Genomic DNA, 25,116 nt, shown 5'->3' with positions numbered 1-25,116 from the left:
TTTATTTCCCCGTTGTAATCTAACCTTTTCCAGAGAAGCAGACTGGTGAGCAAACACTTTTTTGATGAAGATTTACATGGGGAACCCATGTGTATGATTGCTGGTTGGATGGTGTTGTTTTTTTGAGAATTTCCCTGGTAAGAGCTTTCTGCTTCATTGCATTTGGTTTAGTTCAATTTATATGAATAGTTGTAGTAGGCTTGCAGGTTTTTTTTTTGTTTTTTTTTTTTTTTGTTTTTTTTTTTAAAGATTTTATTTATTTATTTGACAGGCAGAGATCACAAGTAGGCAGAGAGGCAGGCAGAGAGAGAAGGGGAAGCAGGTTCCCTGCAGAGCTGAGATCTGGATTTGGCTCCATTCCAGGATGCTGGGATCATGATCTGAGCTGAAGGCAGAGGCTTTAACCCACTGAGCCACCCAGGCGCCCCAAGGCTTGCAGGTTTTATGCTATATGTTACATATCAGAAGGAAATATGGGTAGTTCTCTTTTTATACTCTCTCTCTCTCTCTCTCGTATGTTCCTTTTAGGGTGACTTTCCAATTTTTTTCTATTCTCAAACATAAAATTGAATTCCTTATCCAATTTAGTTGGTGTTGTTCTTAGTCGACTTGTCAACTAATTTGAACAATTTTGATCACGTGAGGCTCTTCCTTCTGCCTCAGCTCCCACATCTAAATGAGTTACCATGCAGTTTATTCTACCTCTTCAGGCTTTGGACACTTTCATGTTTATCCCTCCCTAGTCCAGTGCTTTAAATATTGATGTCATCACTTGTAGCCTGCAGCTCTACAATGCTATGGACATTAATTTTGTCTTTCAATCCGTCATCCACCTTATTTTTACATTAGTGGTTCTCAACAGGGATGGTTTCTGTCCCCCAGGGAACATTTGGCAATGCCTGAGGACATTTTTGATTGTCATAACTGGGCCAGGAGGTGGGTGGGGGGCTGAGGGGCGTGAAGGAGAAGCGAGGGGGATTGCTACTGGCATCTAGTGGTTAGAGGAGAGAGATGCTGCTAGAATTCCTGCAATACACAGTAAGCATCCCACAGAAAGGATTTTCTGGGCTTAAATGTCAATAGTACTGAGGCTGAGAAACTCTGCCCTAAGACCATTCTTGTATAATAAAAACATGCTTAAATACCTCAAGAACACATGGTGTCTTTCAGATAAGGTTTGTGCATAACTCTCATCTTTTCCTCAGCCATACCACCTGTGTGTGTTACTACGTAAATAAATATGCCATGATCCCCGCCTGGGCTCCTGTGATTTATCTGCTGCTTGTAGTTTCTTCTTTTCTTCCTGATTTGCCAAGGGGAGGTTGGGTAATTCTCCTCTATGACCAGTTTTCGCAGAGCATGAATCACACTGAACACTCACCTGTTATTTCACCCCAATGTGAGCATCAGAGGTCAGGAACTGGGTCTCTTTTCCCAGAATCTTCAGCTCTTAATGCAATGCCCAGTATAGGGAAATACACTCAACCAAGGCCCTCTGTCCTTATTCCATTTATATAGCAGTCAGATTCATTCTTGGGTACAATAGGGGTCATTGCTGCCGTCCTGGCTTTCCTTGATCTTTTTTCTTTGCCTTCCCTGAAATGTGGCCCTTTCATGTTTCCGTCTCCATTCATCCACTCCCAACTTATTCTTCAAGGCCCAGATCAATAAAGATGATTTACCAAGCCCACCACGTGTGCCAGGCCTGCATTATCTTTGTTTGTCTTCAGTATAGTCCCCATAAGGAAGATATCCCAATTTAACAGATGAAGAATATGATGGAAGAGCCCTGAGTGGCAGGTGAGGCAGCACATGCACACAAACACCCACAAGTGGAGGCAACTGGGCCACGACCCTCCCTGCTTGATTCTCCTGTCTTCTCTGAATTCTTCTACATCCTTCCAGAAGGCTTTCTCTTTGGAGGTCTCTTAGACGGTCCTTCAACTTCTATGAGTAAGCTGTAAATTGTTTAGGGTATCTCAGATGGCTAATGGTGGTAGCCAGACCTAAATTCCAGAACTCTAGAATCAAATGCTCTCTTCTCACCAGGTACCACACCAGCACTTCTTGCTTAGTATTAGGTTAAGTAATAATAACCTACCCCAAGTTACCAGAAGCCCTCCAGGAGGATTAGTGAAATCAGGGCAGGTGGTGCAGCCTCAGTCCACAGTGACCTGAGCTGTAGAAGCCTGACCATGCCCAGAAGGATTTTCAAGGGGAAGGCACTGGAGTGTTTCAAGCTCAAGAGCGGAACAGATTTGAACTTTTAAAAGCTCACTGTGGAAAATTAATTAGAGACTGGAGTGATGCAGAGCCTGGATTTGAGAGGTGCTTGTGGTCCTTCAGGTGAGAGATGAGGGGAGCTTGAATCACGTTGTTGAAATAGAGAAACAAAAGGACTGGAGATACCTTGGAAGCAAAATTGTCAGGATTTGGCTATAGACTGTCTACAAGGATAGAAGTCCTGGCTGCAGTGTGACTTTAAGATAAGTAAGACTCAATTTGTTTTCTCATGGATAAAATGAGGATAATATATACTATGAGAGATTATTAGTAAAAAAAAAAAATGAAAAGCGCCTAATACATTAGGTATCAACAAATGTTAGCTAAGGTTTTTTTTTTTTTGTTTTTTTTTTTTAATTTGAAGGAGCTCTTTACGGAATGCGTTGGATCTGCAGTTTTAGTATATGTGCTGCCGAAGCGAGCACTGCGTTGGATCTGCAGTAACTTGTCTTTCTCAGATAAGATTTATTTGCTTTGAAGTTGCTGGTAGTCAAGGCCACGCAGCTCACCTCTTACTCTAGTCTGACAACGGGCAGACGACTGTGGTAAGGGCATCGCGGTGCAGGAACAGGTGGTGGAGGACAACCCCAAACTTAGGAGGGATATACCTGTAGCCCAAACTTGACAGTTTTACTGTCTGCCTTGGCACAACTCTCGTTCCTAGACTGGTGTCTCCAGAAGGCGCGGTTAAGCAGCGAATGAAGGATGGGGGCATGAACGAAACCAGATGGGGACCGCACAGGAAGACAGGAGGCGCAGGGACCAGCTCCGCGGCAGAGCCTACGCCTACCTTGCGGCCTCCGCCTACTCTTTCCTAGGCTGTAGCTCGTGACATCACGAGGAGGCGGAGCCGGCTTTGGCCTGGGAGGAGGAGGCAACGGCGGGGCGGAGCGGGGCGGGGCGGAGCGGAGGCAGCGGCGGGGCGGGGCGGGAACGTCGCGGAGCGCAGGCCGCGGCGGCGGCGGAGTAGCGAGCAGCCGCAGAGAGCGCGGGCCTGCGCCGCAGCCCTGGTGGCAGCTCCCGCGCCCCCTCCTCAGCCCCCTGGCGCGCGCACGCCGGGGCCCTGCGAGGCTGGCTGCTGAGCGAGTCGGCAGTGGGACCTGCGCCGTGACCCGGAGCACTCCCCTACCCCAGCCTGGGCGCACACGGAAGTGGTGAGTATCGCGGAGGGGAGGTGGAGAACCCTGTGGCGGCTGCGGACGGCCGGGCGAGGGGCGCAGAGCCGGCGCTGGCGGGCGACGCGGCCGCCGCTCTTTGCCCTCGGCGAGCCGCGCACCCCCGGCCACTCAGCAAGCGCGGCGCTGGACCGGGGGCCTGGGCGGGCTGGGGGCGTGTGGGTGCGGGCGGGGAGCGGGGGATTTCCAGCCGAGCTGAGCCGGCCGGTGGCTGGGAGGTTGGGGGGCGGGGGCCCCAGGCCGGGAAGCGGGAGGGGGGGGTTTAAGGCTCGCCGCCCCCTCCCCCAGAGCTCACACCAAGTTTTCATAAACAAGCCTGGAACGCGCTGACATCCTGTTTATACCACCCTGAGATACAGGCGCGGGCTTGAGGTCTGACGTCCCTCGCCCTTGCACCGAGAACTTGACCGCCAGCTCTCTGGCAGAACTGTCGTGGGGGGTGGGTGGGGGGCGAGAGGAGGTTTTCCGGCCTCCCTACGGAGGCCGAGGGTCGTCGTCGTTTTCCTCCTTTGCCGTCCCAGCGAGGGAAAGTTTCTGGGCTTTGGGGCCATGTTTGGGGCTAGAAGAGGGTCCTCTGTGAAATCAGGAAATGCCCCCTCTCCTTTTACGTTCTTTTGGGACCCTGGCCCTAGGCAGCCAGCGAGACCGGCGAAAGACGACGCGTTCTGGGCGAAGAGGGCCAGGGAAGAGGAACAGTGAGAGCGAGCCCCGGGGAAGTGCGAATGCTACTGTAGTGGGACTGATTAATTGAAACTCGGGCTGGTCTCTGGCCTTCTGTCTTACTCCTCACCCATTCCACGCGTGGTCGCCAAGCTTTAAAGGGAGACGTCGCTTTAGCCGGGCTAGTAAACACCCCTCTCAAGTCACCCCCAGGGTTCCAGGGATGTGGGCTCCTTGGATGTCTCTTTACCAAGGAACTTTTTTAAGGAGACTAGATAAAAGGTGTGATTATTGCAGGTGTTCGCATTTTTCAAAAAACTGTCTATTGTCTGTGAATTCTTGTGTGTCCGTTGCGAAGAGGACCCTGCCACTTTTTCTAATATGTAGCTGTGAGCGGTCTGTCTTCTGCCCCTGTTGAATATATGCTATTAACTTTTTTTTTTTCCTTTTTTCTTTTTACGAGCCATAGGTTTTTCTTTCATGACAGTAGTTCACAGCGGTGTATAATTGTCATTGCTTTCAGGAGAAACGCATTAAAAACCTTGTATAGTTAAGTGATGAGTAGAATGCAGACAATTAGATGTGATCATGGAGTCTTTGTTGGCAAATTTTTAAGAAAAGGATTCAAATCATGGGCATATACACAGTGCAATTTTTTTTTTTTTTTTAAGATTAGCATTTTACATTGATTAAATGTTTTTTTCCTCCCTTTCCAAAACCCCATTTTGTGCTGTTTCTCGCTTTTGTTTTTGGTGACTCTGGTATTTTTTTAAGACCAGGGAGTCCTTACTGAAGGATCAGTGTGTTCTTTTGTACTTTGTGGTGAAGGTTAATGGAGACCATAAGGGTACTAGACATTTGGGGTACAGCATACTGTGTATTATGGAGAAAAATGTCTATGTATATAGGTCCAGATCATGTTTAAAGTAATCATACTGAGCAATTGTGGACACTTATGAATAGGAATAATCACAACCCCTTCTTAATTCTATATATCATATTAACTCAGCTCTTTCACTGTATCTTAATTTCTCTAAATAGCTGCAAAAATTATTTTTAAATCTGAGGATTGCCATGTGAGATGACACACTCCACACTGATTCCCAGTTCCACGATATACTAATTACAACCATTGGGAAATGATAGAGGGTAAATAAATTATACATGTATAGATAAAAATAATTCAAACATTTTCCAAAATATAATTTCTATAACTACATTTCAATTTGCTCTAATTTAAGCAGTCTTGTATCAGTTTGGTTAATGCTATACTTTGATTATCTTTCTAGTCTTTTGGTATCCACCCTTTACAGATTAAGGTATTAAGGTGAATTAGGTTGCAGAATTTTTGCAACTCAGGCATTTGTTTAAAAGCTGGAAAAATAAAGAATCTTGAGGGTGGAGTTGCTTTTGCAGGAACAGAGACTCGGATTAAATGGCATCAAGAAACTTAAACTGAGTGCTTTTAAGTCAAGATTGTTAGGTCTGCCAGTTTAGATTCTGGGTTCACAAACACTAGTGGTTTCAACTGCAGGCCACAAATTGTAGTGATGTTTCAAAGTTATCATTCAGTTTCTTCTGAATAGCTTTAGGTCATGCGTATATTAGGACAGAAACCCAGCTGAAGCAAGTATTGAGAACGTGTAGGTTTATATTCACTTTTATAGGAGGAACCCTGATCTATAACTGAGTTAATAAGGTTTATTAGAAAAGACCAAGATCTGTGTTTTCTAACTCCTCTGATAAGTGTTTTTTTCCCCTACATACACACATATTTTATATATTTTCCTTATGTATTTCCTTAATGTATTCTAATGAGATAATATGCCTTTAGAAGATATATCCTTTGAGATGTGAATATTTGTACAAGGAAATTTTTCTTGTTCATTTCCACATTTTAAAAATTGTTTCAAGTGAATGGGGAATTGGTTAATTGATTCAATGTCCCTGAACAAGCAACATCTGATGCTTTGTGATTTCTTGTGGCTCAGTGGTATATGGAGCCTTGTCATAGAATAGAGATGCCAAAAAGAACCTCTTGGATTCTTTTAGACCATTTCTCAACTGCGTATGATTTTGTGCTCAAAGAGATATTTGCAGTTTCTGGAGACATTTTTGGTTATTTTAACTTAGCGGGTGGGGTGAGGTGGGAGGAGGCAGTGTTACTGGCATCCAGTAGGTAGAGGCCAAGGATATTGCTAAACATCCTAGGATGCATGGGGCAGCCCCATACAACAAAGAATAACCTGGCTCAAAAGTCAGTAGCACTGGGGTTGAAAAATTCTGTTTTGGAATGCCAGGTGGGGAACAAGAAGATATGGGGATCTGTCATAGCAAATAGCTTCCCTTCAGTTCCCAGTTTTCCTCATCTGTAGAATGGAAATCAGAGTATTCACCATTTCAGAAAGTTGTTGGGGAAAATCAGGTAAATAACACATAATAAATGATGTGCCACACAAATTATAATTGTTATGGAAACCTATTTTAAATACATTGTTAGATATACCAGTAGTTGAGGAGTAAAGAGGTTAAGGTTATTGAGTGAAAAAATTGGATGGTTTGGTATTATTGATTTCTTTGTTATAAATTTTTTTTGGGTAAAGGATTTAATATAGTTTTCTTATTAGAACATGAACTTTTCAGCTCTGCAGGTTTTTTGAACGTAAGAATTTCTTAGCATAACAGGAGGGAACACTCCTAGAAAATCAGGAAATTGAGGAAAGGAGAAAAGTCATCGATGGTTTACTCCCTTTCCCATTTAAAGACAATCAAATCTTACCAATTTTCTTTTCTGTAAGAGTCCTTAAAATTGGAAGAAGAACTAATGATGGAAAAAGGGGGAACAGCTGGTGACCAGAGAAGTACTATCAGTTTCTATGCCCTTCGTTTTCTCTTTTTTTTTTTTCATAATTATCATGGACAGGTAAATTACATTATGGGAGACATTAGAAAAATTTGTTCATTGTTTTTGTACTCTGTGGCTAACCTCCAAGCCGTGTTCTCATTCGGCATGTTGTTTCCTCTCTGCTTCTTGCTCTCCCCTATACTCGGCTAGGTGTGCCACTGTTGCTTCCTGTCTTGAAAACCCGATGGTAACATGGAGTTTTAAACAGCTGCCTTGTTGAAGTGACCGGGTTTCAGGGGCAGGAAACTATGTCCTGTGAGTATTCTTCCTTCTGAAGTGCACCAGTTTTTTTGGCAACAAGAAAGCATAAAACATTAAGTTCGTTTCCATGATATATTTACTTCTGAGGTTTTATGATCTGTGATTCTAAGCAGCTGGCAGTGGGCTCAAATTTTTCCTTGGTGCTCTGTGAATAAATTGCCCAGTCCCTAGGCAAGACCTGCTTTAGAAGAAAAATGAAAATTTCTTTAAGTCTACTCTAGCCAAAAGACAGAGCTGGTCTTTGTTAGGATATTTTTAATCTGTGGTAACCCAGTTTACTTTACAGTAATATTCACTCAACACTTTGTTCATTCTTCTATTCATTCCGTAAATACTTGTTGAGCCCCTGCTATGAATCTCAGGGTGTGAATAAACTGAACAAAACACGTAAAAATCCTTGTCTTTGTAGAGTTTACAGTGTAGTGGAAGAGCCTTGAAGCTGTTCATTCAGGGTTTCTCAGCTGTAGATTTTACACATACAAAAAAGTAAGTCCTACTTTGGGAATGCAGAATGTTTCCTAGGAACCTTCATGGCACTCTTTTAAAGTCTGAGGACTAAGAACTGGCTTCCTACCTTTGCTCCGTTTTTTTTATGTTACAGATTAATTAGCTCTCTGTATAAGCAAACATCTCTGCAGTACCTACTAATTTCTGGTAGATGAATAAGACAGTTTGTATGGAAATAAGCCTGTTGTATATAACTGTCACACAATGGGGGCAATGCTGTAATAGAGGTTGGAATTAAGAGTGCTTGGACTCCTGGGGAAAGCTAAACCTAGCTTGAAGCCCTGGCCACTGCTTTTTTGAAGAGGTTTCACTAGAGTTGGGCCTTGAGGAGTGAGTAGGAGTTCTCTCGTCTAGGGATGGGAAGGGAATCTAGGCAGAGATGGAACATGCAAAGGCGGCCAGGTATGTGGTGTGGGTGACAAATCTGGAGGTAGCCACTGTGATTAGAGCAGAATACGGGGAGGCAGCAGAAGGAGGTGAGGCTGGACATGTAGAATGGGGCCAGATTGTGAATGAAGACTGAGGCTGTCCTCAAGTCTTTGAGCAGTGTGACGTCAGGGGCAGTGGTCTGTATTGAGTGAATGGGGAGCCATTCCTAATTCTTGAGCTTAAGCATGTAACATCATTAGCAAATGAAACAACTGTGAAACACTGAAAGGATCAGCTTCAATCCACCGATATCTTTTCCTCCCTGTCACAGAAAACATTTCTTACTTATCCACCCCTTATCAACTATCCAGAAGACTGCTAGGAGGCAGGAAATGTTTCGAGCCACAAGAGACGTCATGGAATCCATATGTGTTTTCCCGATAGTAGAGAAAAACCTGCTTTGATTTGCTTGTAATTTATAAAGAGTTTCTTGACAGCCCATTTAACTGGTGTTCAAGTCAGTGGGAGATTAACTACAAACGTAAGAGACAGGAGTTACTAAGAGGATGACTCCAAGAAGGTACATTCTCTGAGACAGGCAGTGTTAATTTTTATCTTGGAAGTGAGTGAGAAGCAGAATGAAAAGCAGAACCATAACTCAAAAAGTGAAAAGTCTGGACGATGCCATTTAGTGGAGGGGCAAATGCCATTGTAAATACCCTAGTCGCCGTCACAACACAGGATGGTAATTGGTGTTGCTAATGATGACCGAGCCATTAAGAGGAGGCTGGGTTGTGGAGCATACACTGCAAAGGGCAGGTTAGATTGGTCTCTAGCAGAAAAGGGCAACTCTAGTGGTTGGGCTTTTGGGAGGTGCGCAAGTGGTGGGCTGGGATGGAGTGAGTAAGAAGCTGCTGTCACGATTGCAATAGGACAAGCTCAAAGAAGAGGTTTTCTTCAGAACGAAAAGCCAGTGAGGAATCTTTGCTCACAAGAGGTGCTTTAACTCTTCAGGGAAAGAGTTACTTAGGAATAACTTGAACCCAGCCGGGAAAGGCTAAATCAGTCTCAGTTTACTACATCTCGAGATGGAAAACAGAGTTACTGTGTTTTCGCCTTGTTTTTCGTAATCTGTGTTTTTGGTGGCTCAGGAGCCAGTCTGCTTGTTTTGATCCTAGTAGTGATAATGTGGGCAACTTAAGCTTGTTTCCTTATCAATAAAATGAAAGTAAAGAGGGTTTCTACCTGTAAGATTGTTTTGAGGATTGAATGACTATGCCTGAAGATTTTGGAATGGTGCCAGGTACATGGCATAAGCTAAAGATGTGTTAGCTTTATTTTTTAATTTTTATTTGTTTTTTACTGGTGAATATACTTCGGACTGAAAGCAAAGAGCTCAGATTGTATTCAGGATGCTTTAAGATGGTAGGGAAAGAGGGCCTATTAAATACAAAACAGTAGCTGAAACATTCTGTATTAAGAAAGACTTCAATTAGAAATGGTTAAATCAAAAAAGTTTAGGCACTTAAAGTAGGCAGTTTCTCAAATCTAGAGTTTATTATGTAGACAGCACCAAAGGTGATACATTAGGTTCTGCTGTATTTTTAAGGAAAAATGAGAAACAAAGGTGCCTTTAGTTTAACTTAAAAGGTCACGTAAGGTATATAATTCAGTAGGAATGTATTAGACTTTCTGGGAAAGTCAATATAAATGTTCTGTGTTGCTCTCACTGATTGAGTTTACTTAGGAAGTGGTAGAAACACAGGCATACCCATTTTAAAATGGTGTCTTCAGAGTTGTGTGACACTAAAAATCTTGTAAGTTAGATGATGTGTTGGGGAGTTTTGCTGTTTAAGCAATTAGAAGAGTTTGAAGGAACTCTGAAATATATATTCAGTTTCTCCTGAATGCTGTTTTATCAGTTTCTATTTCCATATGTGTGCTTTCCAAAAGCAAATTTACCCAAAATATAAATGGTACAAGAAGTTGGCCCTTCCTCCTAATCATATTTTAAATAGGCATTTAGTTCCTTCTCAGTGTTGCATTTGTATTCTCAAGAACAGTTGCCACATAGTTGGAGTAGAGCTTGATCTTTTCATTCCATGTTCTTGGATGGCAAAGAAATTAGCTATATCTTCCCATTTGAGGATAAAGACAGTAAAACTCCCTACTTTGTATTTGTGAAAGAGAAGTCTAGCTCAAATGATGAATAGGTAGACCTGTAGGTATTTAAAAAATAAATTTAGGTTTATCATTTTCAGGTGTATTGGGTAATTCCGACAAGTTTGAATATATATATGAGATAGAAATAGTTAAGAACAATTTATAATTAATGCAACTCTTGTTTTTAATAGTGATTTAAAGGGCCTCCAGCTATTAGAACTGACAATAGTTCATTCAATTAAGCACAATTATGTCTGCAGACTTATTTGCACTGTTAATTTGCTCAAGCTGTAGCAAGGCTGTAATTCATAACATTTTTTTTTTTGCAATTAGTAGAATTTAAAATCTTTTATTTATGGTGAAAGAAAAAGCAAAGTAAAAAAATAAGGAGAAAACAATCTGTCAAATGTATGTCTTCCCAGTAAAAAATTCTGTTATTAAACAAGATCTCACACAGGGAGGCAGACAGATGTGATTTATATAATAAAGAGATGCAATGGATCTTTTACTGTATACCTGCAAACTCATTTTAGGGCTGATTCACAAAACAGACTTAAAAGAAGTTAGATGCATAATGCCTAAATTTAATATTCTGGCTGTTTCTTTGTTTATTGTTTATTTATTTATTTATTTATTTTCAGTTAAAGCCATTCTGTAAAACTAGGTAGGTCTCCTAATAACCACACATTAGTTTTCTAACTGGAAAAATCATTTGATATATGGTGGTATCCTCAAAGAATCCCATCAATTTACTTGGTTAGAATGACCATTCAGTCAAGTTGGTTAGAAGTGGGAGGGGGAGGTCAGAGAAAGCCAGCTGGCTGGAATATAAGTTGTAAGCCCACTTGATGTATGTGGATTTAGGAAGTTGGCCACTTGAGATGCACAAACTAGCTGAGATTAAAAATGCTTTTAGGTTTTCATGTTTATTCTTTTATTTAATAATTACCTGTAAATCCTGTATTATGTGAGGGGAAGACCTGATTCCTGCCCTCAGGAAGCTTCCTTGCTAGTGGAAAACACAATAATTCAACAATTATACAGCTATTTGTTATAATTATGCTAAGTGCCAGGAGAGATGTCTTAGTTTTCTATAGAGGTTGGAGGCAGTACAAAGTGGGGGGGTGTCTCTGTGGTATATATTTTTTGGAAGAATGAAATCTGAAGGGTAAAAGAGTTAGCCAGGCTAAGAGGAAGGAGAGGGTTTTTTCCCAAAGGAAACAGCATGTGCAAAGGACCTGGGGTGGAACCAACACTGCAGCTGGAACAGAGGACAAAGATTCAGGCTGCTGGGGCAGACAGGAACCTGATTAGGCAGGGCCTTGTGAGCCATATTATTTGGGGCCTTATAAAAGGGGAAATTGAAGGATTTAAAACAGGGCAGTGACATGATGGGACTTAAGTTATTGTATAAAAAAATGATCCCCTCCTCTCTTGCTGCTCCTCTTGGAGCCCCTCTTTCCTCTCTCTGCCCACTCTCTGCCTAATGCTTTGAAAGCCTTCACTTTCTCCCACTCTCTCATTCTTTAATTCTTTGCAACCTGCCACCTCCACACTCTTGAGCCTTTTTTGAGGTCACTGGTGACCTTCTTGCTGTCACACTTTGACCTTTTTTTTTTTTTCTGCTCTTGTTACCTAAGACGTATGATGCTGTTAAACACCCTCTTCCTGAAAGATACCCCACAGCCGCACTGCTGTCTGGCTTCTGAAACAGAGTACCTCCTGTCTCCTTCCTTTCTGTGTCTTTGCTCTCTTCTCTGCCTCTCATCTCTCCCTTTCCCCTAGTGAAGACTTTTCCCCAAGCTGCTATGAATGGCAAGAGTCATTTTGTTCCTAAAACTGTGCAGATGACTTGCTTTCTTTGAACTCCAGTTGTGGAGCAGCTTCAGGCATGATTCAAAGCACTGGGGATCCTTTAGAAAACAAAAGGCAAGGCCTTTAAGAGCCAGCCTTCTAAGATGTCACACCTGTCCATAAATAAGATAATTTCTGGTGGTGATAAGTGCAATAAAGAAAATAAGGTAATGGGTAGAGAATGTAGAAGTGGATGGGAGAGGGGCTTCCTCCCAAACAGTGACATGGGAATTCAGGCCTGAATAATGAGTAGGAGCCAGGCCATGTGGTGATCTAGAAGGAGAGTGTACAAGGCAGGGAGAGTGGCAGACGCCCAAGCCCCATGGAGGGTGGTCTTTCCATTTCGTGCTGGGCCCCCTTAACTGACTTTCTTATTGACACCTCCGATTTAACTGCTTCAAAATTGGTATCTCTTTCTGCCCCCCCCCCCCCCGTACCAATGGCAGATTTCTCTGTTCCTCTTAATACCATCTCTCTTCATCACCCTCAAAACCTCTTAGATCAGCAGTCAGAGAACTTTTTCCGCGAAGGGAAAGACAGTAAATATTTCAGCATTGAGGGCCAGGCCGCCTCTGTCACAACTATATAATTCTTTTGGAGAACTAAAGCAAATGTAGACAATATATAAACCAATGAGTGTGGCTGTGTTCTGATTTTATGTATGGACCCTGAAATTTGAATTTTCGCATGTCACAAAATATCATTTTTGCCTCAACTACTTAAAAATATAAAAATTTGTACAGCTAAGAAGCTGTACAAGTGATATAGGAGACAGGAGGACAAGTGAAAATAGGAGACAAGAGTTTGCTGACCCTGCCCTAGACTCATCTTGACTCCTCCCCTTCCCTTCTCCCCACGCACAGACTGCAGTTTGCCCAGCGCTCTCAGTGCTCCCTCCCAGTATTTACACCTTTGCCTGCTCACCCACCAGTCCCTGCCTCTGACCCAGCTTTCTTTTACCAGCATGATCCCTACCATCTCTAACATAGTCTCCCTGCCTCCAGCCCTTTCCCTCCAGTCTGTCCTCCACACAGACATTGAATAGTCTTGCAACTGGATTCAGGTCATAGAATTGTCCTGACCATAAGCCTTCGTCAGTCCCAATTGCATACAGAAAATTGTCTAAGCTCCACCTTAGCGTGGCATTCAGGGCTCCTCATGGTAAGACCTCAACTTTTCAGTTGCTTCTCCCTAAACATTTAGAGTTCAGTACTTTCTTATGAAATATTTTTGACAGTGTAAATCAAACTTGGTTTACTGTTGCTTTTTATTACCTGGTTATTAGATAACGTGTCCTATGTTTACAGTGTTTGGATCTGAGTATACCAGATGTGTTGTGAAAAGCAGCCTGGACTTGGAACCAGGAAGAACTGGGTCTAAGGCTGTCCTCTGCCACTTGCTGGCTTTGCGACTTTGGGCTCATAATTGGTCAGTTTTTCTCAGCTGTAAGGTGGATTTAATGGTGCCTATCACAAAGGTGTTTTGTGAGGGTTAAATGAGGTAGAACATAGGGAATAGCTTCAGACAGTGCCTGGGCTTCAGCAGGATTCAGCAGCATTCAATAAATGTTACCCACTCCTACCTCAGATACTGAAAATTGAGAGGGAATCTGTAAATGATTACGTAATGTTTAGATGTTTATAAGTGGGAACTTTATTGATATTACTCAAGTTATGCACTTCTGATGCAGGAAACCCCCGTATGCAAACGGCTGGCTTCCTAATGCTACAAAAGCACCAGTATAACATAGTGGCTAAGACTTCCAAATCTGGAACCAGAGTCTGTGGGTTTGCATTCTGCTTTATTATACTAGCTGAGTGATCCTGGGCAAGTTATTCGATCTCTTTGTGTCGTGGTTTCCTCCTCTGTAAGATGAGGATAATAGTGGCACTACTTTTTAGGTTGTGAGGATTGCACAAGCACACATGCGCGTGCATATATGTGTACGTGCGCCGGCACCCCGGCAGGACTTGTCACTACTGTTATTTATGATCCCTCCTGTCTTCGCCTCATTGTGTAGACAGCCCCTAAGTTCCTGGAAATTACTTGGAATTCCCTGTCAAATCTCTTACCAGGAGGATCCCATTACATCTTATACATTACAAATCTGTCTTTTCCCTCTAACTTCCATCCCTTCTCAGTGACTTCATTTTAATTCAGGCTCTCCTTTTCTCCTATACACTCAGCAGTCTTCTTGTACGTTTCTTATCTAGACACTTAAAAAATCTGGTTTTGTTTTATGTGGAAGCGAAACATTTTCTGACAATGAATGATTAAACCCAGCTATGCGTTAAGGGTACTTTTATGCCAAAGCAGATGAAAGCTATGTAGTTTCAAGCAAGTAAAAAAAATGTATAAACTACTTTATTGTATATTGAATGCTTACTCTGTGCCCAACATTCAAAACGGTACAGGGAGGCTAAGAATGATTGAGTAACATGTTTAAAGGCATCCATTTTTTAAGTGGAGGCACCTGGATTTGATGAAAGTGAGGCCTACCTGGCTCTTGGTCTCAAAATTCCTGAGATTAGTTGTCTTAAAGCCCTCAGGCACTTCCTCACCACTCCATCTGCATCCCTCATTAACCTACACTCTGCTTACCCTTAAGTTCCAGCTTTCAAAATGACCAGATCACTCACAGTTCTCTTTGTTTTCTGCTCTCTTTGCAGGGCCCATGTATATTGTTTCATATACGTTAGGTGTTAAATGGGTCTTTTGTGTGTTGGCTTGGAAACCTAACCACATTTATGCCAGTGTGTGTTGGGGGAGAACGGGCTTTAAATTTCAGATAACCAGCTGGGAATGAATTTTTAAAAAGGCAAAACCTTTCATAAACTAGAGAGTACCAGTGTGTTTGAATATATTACCTACAGTGATACACTTGAAAGGCTTATATGTCATGCCTGAATTATGCACATTCTGGAATTTATACACATTATTGCATTTATTCGCTTAGCTGTCTGTTCTCATCTGTGGCTGACCTTTGTATTTGCCACAACCATGGTGTTTGGCACATACTAGGAACCCTATGAAGAGACCTATTTAGTCCTCTTTAAAAAATCAATGGTTTTTTATACTTTTCTGTATGCTTGATATAGTTCAATTAAAAAAAAAATCAATGCAGTAAGGTTCAGGCAACATTGAAAGAGGAATATTGCCACACAGTTACCAATCAGATGAAAATACTGCTTATGCTAGGCTGAATTGAGACATTTAAAGGTCTTTGGGAGCCAGACACTCAAGAGAATGTTGCTTTGATAATTGGGAGGCAAGGAAAGCAGTCAAACAAGTTCTTTCTCGACTTGGAGTCTTGTTTACTTTTCTCAGGTTAGAAGTGATAGCTCGAATGGTTTTAAGTAATTATGGAGACAGGTCTGCCATGAATCCCAGCATACTGGGTTCTAAGGTTATAAACATTTTCTAGTTGGTCTTGTTTAAAGATTAATAGCACACAATGACCAGAAAATCTTATTGGAAGAAATAGGAGTCACCCAGGGATACTTCCCCAGTTTTATAACAGAGAAAACTAAGAATCAGAGCATTCATATGACTTGCCCAAGACCTCTGTGGGCCACCATTTTGTGTATTTTTAAAAAATACAGCCTCAGGCCACCTGGGTGGCACAGTCCGTTGAGCGTCGGACTGTTGGTCTCATCTCAGGTTTTGATCTGAGGGACATGAGGTCAAGCTCCGTGTTGGACTCTGTACAGAGCATAGAACCTACTTAAAACAACAACAACAACAACAACAAAACAACCTTGTGCTGGATTTGTGATTGAGTTATAAAATTATACAGAAGGTATTTACATGTAGAACTTAGGAAACTAAATGCCCATTTGTTGAAATAGTTGGGAGAAGTTTAGGATGTATTGGTAGGTAGAAGATTAAGTGATTAAGAAAAATTTGGATTATGTAGGATCCAGTCATTGGACACTGGACATTGTAAAGGGCAGTGTCTTGCAGGAGAAGAGAGGAAGGTGCTGTCTTTGGCTCTTGCCTCACTGGAAGTTCCAGAGGTTAGGGACCAAGTCTTTCTTGATTATCTTTTAGTTCTAGTTCAGCCCTGTGCCTTCTATTGAGCAGATGGTCAGTAAGTATTATTGAACACACAAATGCTAATTATAAGATGCTGACTATGGGTTTGTGTTGTGAAAGGCCTATCTGATATTTTGACTGGCATTTCTTTTTTTATGTTGTTCCTTTCATCAGGAGAGAAGACCCTTTACAAAGCAACCCCAGCCTGTTAGACCTTAATGGGGGGGGGGTAGCAATTAATACTAGAACAGCAAAAAGCAAAGTGTTGAGAGCTCATTACAGATAAAAAGGAGCTCTCCAGTATAACTTTCATTTGAGACTCAAGGCAGCCAAGATTCTGACAGGGGAAGTGATTGTGAGCTAGACCCAAGCCCTGCACTCTCCCACTGGGCCCCAGGGCTGCACTTAACTGTTGTTGACTGGTTTGAGGGGAACAGCATAGCCTGTAATGCCTGCTGCCACCCGACCCCCAGCGCCCCACCCCCACGTTGCATTCTGCTCAAGTCCAGCTGCTCCTCTGTTACCACCTGGCTCCACAGAGCCCCCTGGAGGCTTGGTCTTTATGTCTGCTGCCTTCTGGTCACAGTCAAGGCCTTGATCACATAACTGGGTCAGAGTGACCGCTCTCACCATATTTTTGCTGTGGGAGTGAAGCCTCAGGAAGTAATTGAGTCAAGGTATTTTTGGCTGAAACCTGGTGTGTCAAAGTAAGATAGTCTGCTCACCTTGACTTGGGCCTCTGAGGAGAGAAAAAATTTTAAACCTCTTCTGACCTTTTCCTTAAATCATTAAAAAGCTACAGCCTACAAATTCAAAAATAATTGTAGCCATTTTATTTTATACAAGAAAGATACATATTCTGTGGAGTCTTTTCTGATCTGTATCATGTTTAGTTTCTGTAGGTAGTAGGCACTTGCATTTTTAGTTGTTTTTCTAAAGAGTTATATTGGAATTTCAGATAAATTTTCCAGTCTGTGTTCAACAAGTATAGTTTCATACAGAATACATTTAGCCATTCTTTTGTTTACTTTCAGAGAAGTCAGGATTAAGCCTGATATTGGCGCTTCCTAGGCAGTCATTTGAAACTTGCTCTACCTCCTGGAGTCTTCTTTTAAAATTTTATTTAGAATTTTAAAGAAGTTAAATACTGTACTTGAATTTTAGAAAAACTAAATAAAAATTCCAAGACCTATCACTCAGATAAACATTTTTGTTAATATTTTAGTGTTTATGATTTCAGACTTTGTTTCATGAATAATGACCTATAAATTAAAAAAAAATACAAGGAGATCGTAATGCTGTTTTGTAATCTGTTTTTTTTTTCTTTCCCACCAAATGATGGTAGTAAATTTTGGCTAGATGACATAACTTTTTTTTATGATACAGAGTTTTTCTTAGTATGAATGAATGAAAGTTCATTTATCTGACCCTCTAAAGAAGAACATACATTGTTTTTCCTACTGTAAATAATCCTGTTGAAAACATCTTTGTGCCTCCATTTTTGTGTCATTTTCTCATTATTTCCTTAGAAGACTGTAAATGATACTGTTTTCTGAATTTTTCTCATATTTTAAGATTTTGGATACTTATTTATGCCGTAATTTGAAAAATGTGTGCCTAGTCTAATGGCAGCATCTTACATCTGCCCAGTTGGGGGTTTTACAGCAGTAAGTTCTGTAGGTTCTTTGGTTGAATATACAGTTCTGGGGACTCTGGATGCCTAAGCAGTGTTTCTAACAGTTAGATTTTCCTCACAGTACCATAAGCATCCTGGACTGCCAGATTCCAAGATTTACTTTGAAGGTGTGAGGTGGAAGTCAAAGAATAGGAAGAGAATATTCAGATAAGATCTCTTATCTGTGCTTCAAGAACTTGACCCGTTACCACTGTCTTCAACCCAGTGCTTCATTAACTACAGGTTCTGGTGGTTTGGTTTTCACTAATTACTGACACAGTTTAATTTTATCAAATACAAATCTAATTTAAAAAATGACAGGACTGCTTAGGTATAACGGTGCTCATATGAACCAGGAGGCATATCCTTCAGTAGCTGGAGGATAATCCTATGGAAGAGAGAGGCTTTATTATTTTGTGTTTATCAGGTGTGTTGCAGTGAACTTTTGAAAACTCTTCCAAGTAAAATAGGGTCTTTTTTTTTCCCCTCCTTAATGATTAAACTACTGGCTGCTAGTCTGTCATGACAAAGATACCCAAAAGCAATTTCAGAGGATGGATCTTTTACTGATTGGTGGTTATAAAGATTTCACAATGGATAGTATTCTCAGTGTTCTGAAGTTATTTTATTGGTCAGATCTGTTTCTATGAAGTCAGCCAGTCTAGTTATCTCTGCAGAGACTTGTGACAACAAGCTTGTAGCTGCATTCCCTGGGGAGCATAGTATGCTTTCAAGATCTTTGCTTCAGGCACCTCCTCCATGTAGCCTACTGCTGTGGGCCTTTCAGATTCTCCATGTGAAACTGGTTTGATTTTAACTCATAGCATGACTGCTGTTTAGATAGCCTCTCTGTATAAGTCAAAGTCTCCAGAGCTAGTGCTGCGCTCGCCACATTAATTTCTTTTCTCTTTATTTGCTCCTTTCTTCATACCTCCTCGTTCATATGAACACCGTTATACCTAAGCAGTCCTGTCATTTTTTTTCTTCTTAAAGATTTTATTTATTTATTTGACAGAGATCACAAGTAGGCAGAGAGGCAGGCAGAGAGAGAGGAGGAAGCAGGCTCCCTGATGAGCAGAGAGCCCGATGAGGGGCTCGATCCCAGGACTCTGAGATCATGACCTGAGCCGAAGGCAGAGGCTTAACCCACTGAGCCACCCAGGCGCCCCAGTCCTGTAATTTTTTAAATTAGATTTGTATTTGGTAAAATTAAACTGTGTCAGTAATTAGTGAAAACCAAACCACGAGAACCTGTAGTTAATAAAGCATTGGGTTGAAGACGTGGTAATGGGTCAAGTTCTTGAAGCACAGATGAGAGATCTTATCTGTATATTATCTTCCTGTTCTTTGACTTCAGTGTTAGTGTGTTCCATCAAAACCCTCTGTTTCAGGTCATAACCTAGGCAGTCTTTTCTATGTTATACTTCAGGTAATTTAGAAACATTTATACTTCTAACTCAGTCTGTTTCTATATAAACCTTTTATGCTTTGTGTGTTTCTCCTATGTATAATCTAGTGTAGATTTAGTGATTTTTTAAAAATTATTTTTTCTTCATACATGCCATAGCATTCTGGACTAACATAGTGATATATTTACCAACTTGAATTTAAATTTGAAATTGTACTCACAAAATCATGGAATTGTGTACTACTGTTCTACTAAAGGTATGTGATACTGCAGATACAATTCCAAATGGAGCTGTGGAGAGAAAATTCTTATTCAAGGACCTATAGCACAGCGTGATTGCATTTCTTTTGGATTTCTGTGTTCTCTCCTGGTGAGTTAAACCAAAAAACAAGATATTGGGGTTTATTTGCCCCTGTACCTAGAGCCCCTTAAGAGGAGGAGTGGGGGAGAATCTGTGAACTTCAGTGATAATCAAGGCATGATCCCTTCATTAGGAGTCCTTGTTTCTGTTTCTCTCATTGGTCTTATTTCTTGCTACAGTAAGGTTTTCTCCAAGTAGTTTGAAGTAGAACAACTGCCTGTTCTACCATAACATCTTGAGCTGGCAGTTAAAAATTTTTTTTTTGTTTTTAATTGTGAAATATACAACATAAAATTTACCATCTTAGCCATTTTAAAGTTACAGTTCAAAAGTATTAAGTACATTTATATTGTTTTGCAACTTGTCTCCAGAACTCTCTTTGTTTTGCAAAACTGAAAATATATTCCCAATTAAATGCACCCCCCCCCCCCAATCCTCCTCCCTCTATCCCCTGGCACCATTCTACTTTCTGTCTCTGTGAATGTGACTATTCTGGGTACCTCATGTGAGTGGAATCCCACTGTAGAGGTGGAAGAATTTTCCTTTCTTGCAGGTTCTTCAGCTGGTCTAAAAATTAAATTGACATCAGATCAACAGGGGAAATACAAATTTAATTTTATACATGTGGAAGCTCATAAAAATATGAGACTAAAGGAAGTGACCAAAGCAGGCAGCTTTTTATACCTTAAACAGTAAATTTGTGAAGAAGTGGCAAGACAAAAAGTCTGGGCTTGGGGTAGTAAATTAATGTAGAAGTAACAAGTTACGTTTCTATAGCTTTCTCTACCCCGAATTTCCTATTTCTAGCAGTAAGGATGCTTTTTATCCTGTAGGTGCAAGGTGGATACCCTTCACATGGGGAATTTATTTCCTGTTGTCAGGGGGTACTGGCCAGTACTTGTACTGGCCATTTCTTAAGTAACTTTAATTTAGAAATAATCCATATGCCAGAGTGGCATTGTAGGGTGGCCTGCCTGAAACTCTTTCAATGTAGTATTTATCCTTTTGTGGTTGACTTACTTCACATAGCATAGTGTCCTCAGGAATCATCCATGTTGTAGCATGTGCCAGACTTTCTTTCCTTAAAACTGAATTCGTATGCCATTGAATATACCTACCACATTTTGTGTATCCATTCATCTGTCGACCGACACTTGTTTTGCCTATGCCTTTTGGCTGTTATAAATAACCCTATGAATATGGACAGATACCTCTTTGAGACCCTGGTTTCAGCTGCTTTGTGACTTGACAGTTTTTAGACAACTCTGACTCAAACAGGACCAAAACTAAGTTAATCTTTCCCTTTAATAATTACCCTTCATTTTAACCTCTCTCTCTTATCACCTTCACTGGTCACCTAAGCCTTATCCTGGGGCTTTTTCGACTCCTTGCTCATGGACTGTTAGTCACTAAGCTTTACCAGTTTTTAGCTTTTAAACATCCTTTTAGTCCAGTGCTTCGCTGAGTATGTTTGTTCTGAAGGTGTCCTGTGAATAAAGGATTTTGTGGTCAGGTTGAGTTTGGGAATTGTGTTGCTTAGTTTATCTCTTCTTGGAGAATCAGAATGTCTGTTAACAGACTGAAGTCTTGGGAAGTCTCACAGTAAAGAAACTATTAGACGTTGTTCAGTCAGCTATTTTCCGGCCATACTTGATCATGGAACCACTGTTTGACGTAACACACTGATAGGGACTGGAGTGAGAAGCGCAGCTATCCTCTCCTTGCTCTTCTCTCCCTTTTCTCTTTTGCTTGGACTGGAGCCCAAACCTCGGAAATCAGGGCTTATAAACCCCCCCCCCCCCCCAATCTCATCGATCCATTTGGCAGTCAATTGAAGCCTCCTTCTCTTGGAATGAGAGAACATACACAATTAAATAGATAGGGTTATAAATCATTTGCTGATCCGCTAGAGAAGGCTGTCCTCTGGTTCATCTGCAGTTGCTGCAGACTGGGAATGCTGTGTGGACAGAGTGTTATGTGGTGGAGAATAGCGTGGGCAGTCGAGTTAGGATATTCTCTGAGGGCAAGTTATTTAACTTCTCTCAGTTTACTCATCTGGAAAACTAAGATAATAATAGTACCTACCTCATAGAGTAGCTCTGAAATAACTGAGTCCTATATTTAAAGCACTTAGAATGCCGACTGCGATATGTGAGTGCCCAATAGCTGTTAGTTGTTATTTCTCTCCTCTCTCCCCCTGTGGGGAGCATTGTTTCGATCATATTGCAAAAGACGATCCACAGTTCCTCTGAGATTCCTTATTTGGAGATTTGCACGCATTTCCGTAGTTCATCCCCCAATGAAGGAAAAATGCATCTGATGACATCCGTAATTTGTTGGTGCTCAGTAACTGGAAAATATGGACCATCCTTTTGTTAGTGTAGAATGTTTGCTTTGTTTAACAAACACCTATTCTCAAAACCTAGAAAGCAGAATATTGGAGGAAACACTGGAAGGAAGTATGGTTATGGGTGAACGGCTGACTTGGAGGATTTTTATTTTTACTGAGAGTGAAATATTTTCCTTTGAGAGTTTCAGCAAGTAAGAGCATGAATTCCCATTATAGTCCTGTGACTGTGGGCAAGTCACCTAATGCCTTGCCACTAATTATGTACCATCATTTGCTTGTTTATAGAAATGGAGTTGGTTATACCTGCGAGGGTTAATTTGAGTATTAAATGAGATGACATGTACAGAAAATATAGCCTCAGTAGGTAGTGTGTAAATCGTTTCCTTTCTCCTTCTAGGGAAGTAGAAGAGAATCACTGAGTGATGGATTGCTCAGCTCCAGTGATCCTCACAGTGTGGGTGGCAAACCTCCCTCTTACCCGGGCTCACTTGGCAAGCCTTTTAAACATTATTATTGTTATTGGTGGTAGTGTTAATATTTTGTTTGGCATGGGCGCTGTGTTTACATGGTTCTCAAAGCCAACCGATATAACATGGTACAAATTGAGAAGGCTTACTCTTGTCCTTGTTCCTGTCAGCCTCCTTCTCTGCCTGCTTAAGTATCCTTTTACTAATTACAATTAATACAAGTGTATTTTCTTCTCTAAAGGGTAGCATACTCTATATACTGTTCTGACTTTGCTTTTTTCATTTTGCGGTATATCCTTCTCACATTCCTTATTAGGAAATAGACTGTTTCCTTATTCATATGCATGCATGCAAGTGTGTGTGTGTATTAGAGCTCCAGAGTTTTCCATTATGAATGTACTGTTTTTACTTAACCAGTCCCCATACATGGACATTTGTTGTTTGTTTTTTTCCCTACATTTTTGCTGTTGCAAACAGTGCTTCTTCATATGTATTAGGTTGGACAAATTCCCAGTTGGTATTGTTGGATTAAGAGATAAATGTATTTATAATTTATATTAATATGGTCACTTGCTCTGCCTGGAGTTTGTACAATTTTGCATACATTGGCATGCATTTGTTTTTATTTTTATGTGTGTATTGGCACACATGTAGTTCTTACCCCTCCCTCTATACCTTTTTTGAGCTGCCATCTTGTTAATGTGGAGAGTATTGTACAAGTGAAGAGATCTCTTCCTGTTGTTCCTAAGTGTCCCTGGGCTGTTCAGATCCCGTGTTTTCCAAACCAGATACTGTGGCACAGGGCTGTAGTGGGGTGTGAAATGAGGCATTCTGCCTATCCTTATCTGTTCTTGTCCCTGTCTTGGGATGTGAGGATGGAATGGTTGGGTGTATTGTGTGCCTGAGGCACCAGGTGGGTCTGGGGAGACAGTCATTTGCTCTGATCATAAAATGTTATTGGCTACTGTCTCCCCTCCTTGAAAGTTACTTATTTTTTTAAGGAGTTATGTTCATAGCTTTATGCAAAAGTTGTTTCTGTTTATCGAAGATAGAATTAAGGGAAAAAATAAAAAAACACTTAAAATCTCACAATCAGGGTGCCTGGGTAGCTCAATGGGTTAAAACCTCTGCCTTCGGCTCAGGTCATAATTTCAGGGTCCTGGGAACAAGCCCTGCATTGGGCTCTCTCTTCAGCAGGAGCCTGTTTCCTCCTCTTTCTGTGCCTGTCTCTCTGCCTACTTGTGATCTCTGTCTGTCAAATAAATAAATAAAATCTTAAAAAAAAAAACCCCTCACAATCATTGTTAATATTTTAATGAATATCTTCTCAATTTTATATGGTCATTGTAAGTGGTCATGATATATTGCATGATATTTTATAACCTTCCTTTCATTTATTAGTGTATTATGAATATCATTCTATCTTCCAATAATCATAAACACACATATGTACATGTTTTATATGTATGTGTGCATGTTTGTATGGAATTCTGTTGGATGGCTTCACCAAGATTCTGTGTTCCTTAGATGAACATTTGAGATTGTTTTGTCAGTCATTTTTATTTTATTTTTCATATTTCATTTATTTATTAGCATTAGCAGGGGGAGGGAAAGAGGAGGCGGCAAACTCTCTGCTGAGCCAGGAGCCTGACATGGGGCTTGATCTCAGATCATGATCTGAGCCGAAGGCAGATGCTTAACTGACTGAGCCAACCAGGGCCCCGTTGTTAGTCATCTTAAACAGCCTTATAATGAAAATCTTGTAGCTAAATCTTGTATATCATTGTTATTTGCTTAGAAGAAATTCCTAGAAGTAGAACTGTTGGGTCAAAGTACACATGCAGTTTTTCTTCAAAGATGGCATACTATTAAAATATATGTTTATAAAAAAAAATGGCATACTTTTTATATTTCTAAATGAGGATACTTGTTTCATCATATCTAATCAATTTGTGGGCATTGTAGTCTTTTAAAACTTGCTAATCTTTTACTAAAAAATGGTTAACCTATATTTTACTCTCTAGATTTTTTTTTCTTTTTTTCATACTTGAGAATTAATATTTTATTTGTGGATTGCCTTGTCATGCCCTTTGCCCATTTTATTATTGGTGTGTTTCTTTTTGATTTTTTAGAACACTGTAAATGTACAGGATAGTAACTTTTTCTCAGATATGGTACAAATATTTTTCTTCAGCTTGCTTGTTTGCCTATATATTTATGGTCTTTGGATAGAGAAGTTATATATTTTCATGTAAAATATATTTTACATTTTACATATGTATTATTTATTTATTAAATATTAAATATTTAATTTAAAAATTAATTAAATAGTTATTTAAATAATTAAAACAAATTAATTATTAATTTACTAAATATTAAATATATATTATTATATTTATATTTAAAATATATCATATTTTATACTTATCTTTAATATTTTCATTTTGTATTTTCATTTCATTACTCACATCTATCAGACTTTTTTTTTTAAAAAAAGATTTTAATTATTTGAGAGAGACAGTGATCGTGAGTTGGGGAGGAACAGAGGGAGAGGGACAAGCAGACTCTGCGATGAGTGTGGACCCTGACATGGGGCTCAGGCCCACGACCCTGAGATCATGACTTGAACCAAAATCAGGGTCG

The 25,116-nt window shown here is 40.6% G+C and overlaps 1 protein-coding gene across 10 annotated transcripts in view; it reads left to right on the top strand.

Annotated features, from left to right (window-relative positions):
* The first annotated feature begins 3,158 nt into the window (after window positions 1-3,158).
* JAK1 (Janus kinase 1) overlaps window positions 3,159-25,116 on the top strand; it is a 124,840-nt gene continuing 102,882 nt past the window's right edge. Inside the window, exons 1-3 of one of the 10 annotated variants that reach the window (XM_082687817.1) lie at window positions 3,179-3,437; window positions 7,174-7,278; window positions 22,404-22,460. The gene's annotated coding sequence lies outside the window, so the exon portion shown is untranslated. Of the gene's footprint in view, window positions 3,438-7,173; window positions 7,279-22,403; window positions 22,498-25,116 lie in introns of all 10 variants that reach the window. The other 9 variants (XM_082687816.1, XM_082687813.1, XM_082687814.1 and 6 more) reach the window with 9 other exon arrangements.

This window comes from Mustela nivalis (assembly GCF_964662115.1).
Source record: "Mustela nivalis genome assembly, chromosome: 10".
Lineage (NCBI taxonomy): Eukaryota > Metazoa > Chordata > Mammalia > Carnivora > Mustelidae > Mustela > Mustela nivalis.
The sequence above is the reverse complement of the archived record's forward strand: the minus strand, read 5'-3'. Positions and strand labels throughout refer to the sequence as shown.